The 9,999-nt window shown below is 39.1% G+C and overlaps 1 non-coding gene across 1 annotated transcript; it reads left to right on the top strand.

Annotated features, from left to right (window-relative positions):
• The first annotated feature begins 3,731 nt into the window (after positions 1-3,731).
• LOC122018293 lies at positions 3,732-3,837 on the top strand. The gene has a single exon (XR_006121712.1). It is a non-coding gene; the product is annotated as a small nucleolar RNA R71 (small nucleolar RNA).
• The last annotated feature ends 6,162 nt before the right edge of the window (positions 3,838-9,999 follow it).

Genomic DNA, 9,999 nt, shown 5'->3' with positions numbered 1-9,999 from the left:
GTGTAGAAGAGTCCCATTTATCTTATGTTAAAAGGGTAATTAAATATCTAAAAGGAACCATTAATGTAGGAATGTGGTATCCCAGAATATCACATTTTGAATTAATTGGCTATTCTGATTCTGATTATGTCGATTGTAAGTTAGATAGAAAGAGTACAAGTGGAGGATGTCGATTACTAGGATCTTCTTTAGGTAGCTGGTTTAGTAGAAAGCAACATTGTGTTACCTTATCTATTACTGAAGTTGAATACTTAGCAATGGGTGAATGCGTAGCTCAATTGCTATGGATGTCCCATACCTTAAAAGATTTTAATCTAGATTATAAAAATGTAAAAACTTATATTGATAATATAAGTTCTATAAATCTAGCTAAGAATCCAGTACATCACTCTAGAACTAAAAACATAAAAGTTAAACATCATTTTATTAGGGATCATATCTCTAAAGGAAATATTGAACTTACCTATATTGAATCTGTTGGCGTAGCGGGTCGGCAAGAGGGGAGGAGTGGATTGCCTGAAACAAAAAAAATACCTTCCTTGTTCTTTCAACTCTTAAAGTGCAACAATAAATAAAAATTAAAAGAGCAGAATTAAAGAAGAGACTCAGGGATTAACTTGGTTACAACCCAGGTGGTTGTTAATCCAAGACAGTTGCAAAGCTCAAAAAGAATCTCCTTCTCTAAAGGCGGAGAAGCCTTTTATGCACAATGAAAGCTTAACAGTTGCTAGGAATTGAATACAACAGTTGATGATTAATTTTGTAGCTCCAAGGACCTTTTTATAGGACCTGGAACTCTATCTTCGGCTTGAGGGTGCCTCCCATAAGCATGGAGGGCGCCACCAGCGTGACATTTGGATAAAGTTTTATCTAAATGTGAAACGGTCACTTTGACTGGGTTTAGGGCACCCTCAACGCCATGGAGGGTGCCCTCAATGTGGAGGGCGCCCTCAATGCCATGGAGGGTGCCCTCAATGCTGTAGCGTATAAATAGCTCAGCTTCTTTTCACTCCTTTTCTTCTTCCAAAGCTCCGATCGCTTGGGTGATTGCGGCCAATTGAAATAGGGTTCACCCGAACCCAATTTTCGGCCTTCTCCTTGAGCAGGCTTCCGCTTCGGCTTCTCATCCCTTGAACGTCGCGTACATTCTTCTCGTCTACTGTCACGTTCCGTAAGTGTACGGAAATGTCGCAAGTAATATAAAATATTATCGTATCCACAGGGACTGGAATAAGCACTAGAAATATCTCAAAGTGAATTAGCTAAACAACTAATCAATTGGTTTCAAATGCTAGGATGAAAAACAAATCTAAAATGAAAGATTAACAAACAAGAGTTTGGGGTTTGAGTTATGAAAAAGGGAGGTTCTAGGAGTTTTGGTTTCTTTGTAAGATCTCTTGAATGTATATGGTTTACCAATTCTTATTTCTCAATTGTCTAATATTTATAGAAGGTTACCGGTTCTCTCTTGCAATAGATAACCGGCTTAGGACTGAAATATGTACCTAAATGTGATCAATTAGATATGAACCTACGTTATCCTTACACAGGATTGCACCTATTACTATGCTTCCCTCGGATATCAACATAGAAGTTCATAGCTTCTTAACCCATAAAGATACAAGGATTGAATCATAAAATCTCTCCTACCCTCTTGAATATTCTCATTTCCCCTTCAAGGTTATCCCTCAAACGTCCTTATACGGGCTTGCACCTGTCACGTGGATCCCTCGGAAAATCGAGTGAGAGTTAATCTCTACAAAGTTTATAAGATATCCAAACAATCAATCAAGAATGAGAATTAAGCCCTAATCACAATTAATCATTCAAGATCCAATCGATACAAACTAGGCAACATCATTGAAGCAAAGAAATGGCAAATCCACAAGAGTTTACATCAATTTATCTCACAAATACTCCCTCCATCGTAGAACACAAAGATCTACTCCATAAAACGAGGAAAGAAAAACAAAGATAAGAAGATTACAAGCATTTCTTCAATCCCAATCCAAGAAGAGGAGAGAAAGAAAACTTATCTACAATGTAGCTCCATCTTCGGATCCAATCCTCGCTTCCAGAGTCGAATTCGCCAAGATCTCCCTTTAGATCGCCCAAAAATCCTCCCAAGAATGGGAGGAATCCACCAAATCTTGCTTTCTCCCAAAGGGGAGAAGATCCCCTTTCAAATCTTCAAAGAGGTTTAAATAGAGGGGGGCTTTCGGGCGCCACACGGCCCTGAGGCATGGCCGTGTGAGATTCACACGGTCAGAGCCTTTCCCCTCTCTACCATCTATACACGGCCGTGTGGTGTACACGGCCGTGGACAATTCCCATCAAGACCTCCAAGCACGGCCGTGTAGATCCACACGGCCTGGACTGTCCCAGCTTCTGGAAACCTGGCACGGCCGTGTGGTGCACACGGCCAGAACACTTTTAAGCGCTGGGAACCCTGCACGGTCGTGTGATGCACACGGCCAGGGCCTTCTTGGTCTCTGGAAACCTTACACGGCCATGTAGATCCACACGTCCATGTAAGGATTGAACTCTGATTTGCTTCAAAACTTGGCACGGTCGTGTGAGGTTCACACAGCTAGGCCAAGTTCCTTGTCTGCTTCTCCTGGTTGACCACACGGCCAGAGCACTCCACCCAGGCATCTATAAGAGGAACTTCAACGCATATCTCTTTAACCTTCTCCAAAAATTTATCGAATTCTTCATCCTTTTTAAGCATATTGAGTCTTTGGGGAAAAGGGATAACTTTGCTCTGATGGTTCAGTGGAAGAGTCTCTTCAACCTCAATGGTATTCTCCTTATTATCAAAAATCTGACTAGGTGTAGGAGGAGAGAGCTCTTCTTCATTTTGCATCCCTTTTTGAGCAGTCACTTGGGGATTTCCCAAGGTACGTCCGCTCCTAAGCTCAATTATGTTGCAATGCTCCATAGGATTTACATCAGGTTTTCCAAGAAGTTGTCCTGGTGCTCTAGAAGATGAGGAAGCTAGCTGGGCAATTTGGCTATCCTGAATCTTTTGATGCTTTTCAGAATTATTCATTCTCTAAGTAAGCTTCAATAGATCCTGCTTCATTTCATTTTGATTGGAGATAATTTCTTCAAGCATCTTTTCAATTTTTGATGTAGGAAAGCCTTGAAAAGATTGTTGCTGAAAATTTTGTTGCCCAGATTGAAAATTTGGTCTTGCCCCCATAGATGGTCCTTGATCTTGATTATTTCTGTAAGATAAATTTGGATGATTTTTCCATCCAGGGTTGTAAGTATTTGAGTATGGGTTGTTCTGTCTTTGATTGAAACCCATGATTGCATCACATTGCTCCAATTGATTAATATGTGCAGTGATAGCTCCCAATGGACATGAGTCATTTGAATGTTCTGAACACCCACATACTTCACAAGATATAGCAATGGCATTTACCATATTTGAACTAGTCCTCATATTCTCAAATATTTTTGTAAGAGCATCAAGTTTTGCATCCAATAAAGTCACTGCATCAACATCAAACTTTCCTGATGCTTTTGTTATTGGGTTTATTGAAGGATGACCACCACTTCTTTCATTTGCCCATTGATGATGATTTTGTGCTACACTCTCTATGATTTCCTTAGCTTCATCCAAATTTTTATTCATGAGTGCCCCTCCAGCAGCTGAATCAAGGGACACTTTGGTATGATAATTAATACCATTATAGAAAGTATGCAACACTAACCATCTTTACAAACCATGGTGAGGGCATTGTCTGAGCATACTATTGTATCTATCCCAAGCTTCAAATAGAGATTCTGAGTCAGCTTGTTTGAAACTTGCAATCAAATTCCTCATATGAGCAGTTTTACTTGGGGGATAGAATTTATCAAGGAATTGTTGCTCACATTGTTCCCAAGTGGTGATACTATTGGGAGCCAAAGAATTCAACCATTGCTTGGCCCTATCTCTCAAAGAAAACCCAAATAATAATAACCGCACTGCCTCTGAAGGAACACCATTCATTTTCATTGTCCCACATATTTCATAAAAGACCTCTAAGTGTTGATTAGGGTCTTCATGTGGTCCTCCACCAAATTGATTTTGCTGCACCATGAAAATAATTGCAGGTTTGATCTCAAAATTATTTGCCTCCACTAAGTTCTTGAAATACTAGATCGAAAACCCCTAGCATAAGGTGCTGCATAATCCTTTAGTGGTCTATTAGCCATGTTCAAATGCTCTTGTTCTTCAATTTGTCTCTGCAGAATTCTTCTATGAAATGTTCTATCAATTTCAGGGTCAAGAGGAAAAAATTCTCCTGCAAAGTTAGATCTTCGCATACACAAGAACAAGATTGCAATAGAAACTAAATCAAACAAAGAAATTAATTAAAAACAGAGAAAGGTAAGATTGGAATGTTAGAAAACAAAAAAAATGCAGAATTAAAATTGGTACAAAAGAATTTCCAAGAAGTTAGAAAGTATATAGGAAAATGAAAACAGAAAACTAGAGATTAGTTACAAATATGCAAATGAAAAGAAGTAGAAATGTTATGTTTAGTCTAACTCAATTGATAATCTCCAATGTTATAGCGCAGTCCTCGGCAACAGCGCCAAAAACTTGTCACGTTCCGCAAGTGTACGGAAATGTCACAAGTAATATAAAAGATTATCGTATCCACAGAGACTGGAATAAGCACTAGAAATATCTCAAAGCGAATTAGCTAAACAACTAATCAATTGGTTTTAAATGCTAGGATGAAAAACAAATCTAAAATGAAAGATTAACAAACAAGAGTTTGGGGTTTGAGTTATGATAAAGGGAGGTTCTAGGAGTTTTGGTTTCTTTGTAAGATCTCTTGAATGTATATGATTTACCAATTCTTATTTCTCAATTGTCTAATATTTATAGAAGGTTGCCGGTTCATTCTTGCAATAGATAATCGGCTTAGGACTGAAACATGTACCTAAATGTGATCAATTAGATATGAACCTACGTTGTCCTTACACAGGATTGCACCTATTACTATGCTTCCCTCGGATATCAACATAGAAGTTCATAGCTTCTTAACCCATAAAGATACAAGGATTGAATCATAAAATCTATCCTACCCTCTTGAATATTCTCATTTCCCCTTCAAGGTTATCCCTCAAACGTCCTTATACGGGCTTGCACCTGTCACGTGGATCCCTCGAAAAATCGAGTGAGAATTAATCTCTACAAAGTTTATAAGATATACAAACAATCAATCAAGAATGAGAATTAAGCCTTAATCACAATTAATCATTCAAGATCCAATCGATACAAACTAGGCAACATCATTGAAGCAAAGAAATGGCAAATCCACAAGAGTTTACATCAATTTATCTCACAAATACTCCCTCCATCGTAGAACACAAAGATCTACTCCATAAAATGAGGAAAGAAAACCAAAGATAAGAAGATTACAAGCATTTCTTCAATCCCAATCCAAGAAGAGGAGAGAAAGAAAACTTATCTACAATGTAGCTCCATCTTCGGATCCAATCCTTGCTCCCGGAGTTGAATTCACCAAGATCTCCCTTTAGATCACCCAAAAATCCTCCCAAGAATGGGAGGAATCCACCAAATCTTGCTTTCTCCCAAAGGGGAGAAGATCCCCTTTCAAATCTTCAAAGAGGCTTTAAATAGAGGAGGGCTTTTGGGCGCCACACGGCCCCGAGGCATGGCCGTGTGAGGTTCACACGGACAGAGCCTTTCCCCTCTCTACCATCCATACACGGTCGTGTGGTGTACATGGCCGTGGACAATTCCCATCAAGACCTCCAAGCACGGCCGTGTAGATCCACACGGCCTGGACTGCCCCAGCTTCTGGAAACCTGGCACGGTCGTGTGGTGCACACGGCCAGAACACTTTTAAGCGCTGGGAACCCTGCATGGCCATGTGATGCACACGGCCAGGGCCTTCTTGGTCTCTGGAAACCTTACACGGCCATGTAGATCCACACGGCCATGTAAGGATTGAACTCTGATTTGCTTCAAAACTTGGCACGGCCGTGTGAGGTTCACACGCCCAGGCCAAGTTCCTTGTCTGCTTCTCCTGGTTGACCACACGGCCAGAGCACTCCACCCAGGCAGGGCAAGGGCTTTCTCCAATGCTTAGCTCATAAGTTTGTCCAAGAATGTAGAATCTTCACCAAATTCGACTCCTGTGTACAAAAAATGCACAAAAAGCAAATCTCCGAACAAAAAGAGTAAATATGTTAAAAGAATAGCTGGAAGTATAAAAATGCATGGATCAAGCAAGCTCAAAGTATGTAAATGTGCGTCAAAACATGCATAAAAGTATATAAAATCTACGCACATCATCTACCGGTGTACTCTTCCGTAACTCTTTCATCCCTCAGACGCACCGAGCCCGTCGACTCCCTTCCCGTGTCATCCTTCTCGCCAGCTGGGCCTTCTGCTCGACTTCCTGCGTACCTAAGCTCCTGCACACTTAGACACAGTGATTAAAACAAAATAGGACCCAACCTAACTTGGTTGATCACATCAAAACAATCACGAGGTCCAACGATCTCCCCCTTTTTGATGTGCATCAACCCAAGTTCAAGTTAGGGTAAAACAAACAAGTAATTTAAAGAAATTATAGAACTAACATCATTTCAAGCATAAAGTTTGCAAAAAAGAAATTGCAATACTAATAAAATAAAATAATTTGACAAAATATTCTAACTCCCCCTAAACTTATACCTCTCTCTCCCCCTTTTATCACATTAAAAAATACGGTACACATAAAAAAACAAGGTACAGATTAAAAAATTTCAAGAAAGAAAAAAAATTCAAGTCGCAAATTTTCAAAATTTTCAAAATTTCCAAGTTAAACAAAATTTGAAACAATTTCCAAGTTAGAAATTTCCAAAAAAAAAAAACATGAAACGCTTAAATAATTGACAAGAATTTAAAAAGCATTATCTTAATTGCTTGTTATTTTGTTAATTAAACATTTAATTCAATAATCGACTTCCAAGCTGTGGCGAGGCACTAGACCTTCTTGGTTATTGAATCATCAATCACTTCTAGACAAAGTCTTTTAAAAAATTGGAACATTTAATTTCTTCTAAAAGCCTTGATTAACAGAAGGTTTTAATCTAGATAGAATTTTGGAACCCAATAAGGGTTCCTTCCTACTGGGTTAATTAGATATCTAGGGGGTACATATCCTTTAGGTATTCTTCTTAGTTGTCCTTGATGTTTTTTAATGTACCAGTTTAATTTTCCATAAATCTTAATGTTAGACTTTTGAAAAATGTTTGGTTTTTAACAACATGTATCTGATTTCAAATTTTCAATTTGCAATTTTAATTTTTCATTCTCTGATTTCAAGTTATCTAATATTCTGTTTAACTCAGCAATCTATTTTTCTAATTTCACTAAGTCTCTTGTAAGAACTTTTATAAACCGAAAAGACTGTTTGGGGGTTAGAGCACATACCTCACTTACCTCAGTTTCTGACGCTCCCCCTTCATCGCAGCTTTCTTCTTCTGATCCTCCCCCTTCATCTATGCTCATCTCTGAGCTGGTCTCATCTTCTTCTTGATGGTTAGCCATTAGTGCTAGTCCCAAGAAGGTTGCTACCTCAGAATCAGAGGATGAAGAATCATCCCAAGTGGACTTCATGGTCTTGTACTTGAAGGAAGTTGGTTTTTTGTGCTTGTCCTTTTCCTTCAATTTTGGGCAATCATTCTTGATGTACCCTTCTTCATTATAGTTGTAGAATCAGATAGTTCTTTTGTTTTGATGATGCCTTCTTGACTGCGATTTAAACTTATTAGACTTAAGAAATTTATTGAACCTTTTTACCAGTAGAGTCATTTCATCTTCATCGATGGATGTCTCGGACTCTTGATCTTCCATCCTTGCCTTTAAGGCAACGTTGAGGTTTCTCTTTTCTATGTCTTTTGAATATGTAATTTGAGATTCGTGGAGTTCAAAGGTAGAAAATAGATTTTCTAGCGTACTTACCTCAAAGTCCTTAGAGATGTAGTATGCATCTACTAAGGACGCTCATTCTGAAGTTCTTGGGAAGGTGTTGAGCGCATACCAGATCGAATCTCAGTTTATTACCGATTCTCTAAGATTGTTTAGCTGAGTTATTAGCTCCTTAATTCATGCTTGGAGTTGCGCTACCTTTTCTCCATTGTTCATCCGGAGATTTGTTAGATGAGTTTGGAGGATGCCCCGCCTTGCTAACTTCGCTTTTGAAGTACTTTCGTGGAGCTCCAGGAACTTCTCCCAAAGATCTTTGGCGGAGACGTAGCTAACGATTCGGTTGACCTCTTGGGGCGGAAGGACGCTGAGTAGATGGAATTTTGCTTTCCCGTTCACCACTAAATCGGCTTGCTCTTTCTTCGTCCATTGATATTCTTCTTTCTCGGCTCCTTTCTAATCTGTAGATGCTACAAAACTGTATTTCATTGTTAATAGAATATCGAAATATGTTTTAAAAAATACCTCCATTCGGCGTTTCCATGTAGCGAAGTCTCCGTCGAATTTTAGGGGGTGAATACTTGCACCAGCCATCGTCTTGATCTTTGTTGCTTCAGATGGAGGTTAGTCCTTCTGAGACTGTTAGGCTCTGATACCACTTGTTGGCGCAGCGGCCAGCAAGAGGGGAGGGGTGAATTGCCTGAAACAAAAAAATACCCTCCTTGTTCTTTCAACTCTTAAAGTGCAACAATAAATTAAAAAAAAAGAGCAGAATTAAAGAAGAGACTCAAGGATTGACTTGGTTACAACCCAGGTGGTTGTTAATCCAAGGCGGTTGCAAAGCTCAAAAAGAATCTCCTTCTCTGAAGGTGGAGAAGCCTTTTACACACAATGAAAGCTTAATAGTTGCTAGGAATTGAATACAAGAGTTGATGATTAATTTCTAACTCCAGAACCCTTTTTATAGGGCCTGAAAACTCTATCTTTAGCTTGAGGGCACCTCCCATAAGCATAGAGGGTGTCTCCAGAGTGGCATTTGGATAAAGTTTTATCCAAATGCGAAACGGTCACTTGACTAGGTTGAGGGCACCCTCAACGCCATGGAGGGTGCCCTCAATGCTGCAGCGTATGAATAACTCCAACTTCTTTTCACTCCTTTTCTTCTTCTGAAGCTCCGATCATTTGGGTGATTGCGACTAATCGAAATAGGGTTCACCCGAACCCAATTTTCGACCTTCTCCTTGAGCAGGCTTCTGCTCTGGTTTCTCATCCCTCGAACATCGTGTACATTCTTCTCGTCTACCGGTGTACTCTTCCGCAGCTCTTTCATCCCTCGGACGCACCGAACCCATCGACTCCCTTCTCGTGTCGTCCTTCTCGCCAGCTGCGTCTTTCGCTCGACTTCTTGTGTACCTAAGCTCCTGCACACTTAAACACAAGGATTAAAACAAAATAGGACTCAACCTAACTTGGTTGATTACATCAAAACAACCATGGGGTCCAACAGAATCAAAATCTAACCTAGCTGATATATTTACTAAACCTTTACCTGAAGCTGAATTTAGTAGCTTAAGAAAACAATTAGGAATGTGTTTTATAGAATAGTCTTCTTTATTTCTCCACATATTTTTGAAAAATAATAACTATTAGTTTTTTAAAATTTATGTTTGTAAAAAATTCCCCCTTCAAAATTTTGTTTTCAAAAACTATTTCAAATCTTTTTTCTTTTTGGAGTTTCCTAGATCTTATCGTAGATTTGCATGATCCTATAGATTTAGTAGTCAGCATCTCACAAGCACAGTAGAATTCCTTGTTTGTATATTATGAAACTTAGACTGGTGTGAGATGCTTAGGACTTAGCCTAAAATTTCAGATGCTTATGTCAGTGTATCGCTATAAATCTGGACTTTAAACAACATACATTGATCAATTTGAGTTAACTAGCTAGTAACAAACTAGTTAGACTTAAACACTCAAATTGACCAAGTCAAGTCAATAGCTATTATCTTGTGGTAGTTAGCTTTGCACAAAGGTTGGACATTTCATCATAA

This window comes from Zingiber officinale, chromosome 8B (assembly GCF_018446385.1).
Source record: "Zingiber officinale cultivar Zhangliang chromosome 8B, Zo_v1.1, whole genome shotgun sequence".
NCBI classification, from domain to species: Eukaryota; Viridiplantae; Streptophyta; class Magnoliopsida; order Zingiberales; family Zingiberaceae; genus Zingiber; species Zingiber officinale.
This window is presented reverse-complemented; position numbering and strand designations above follow the sequence as displayed.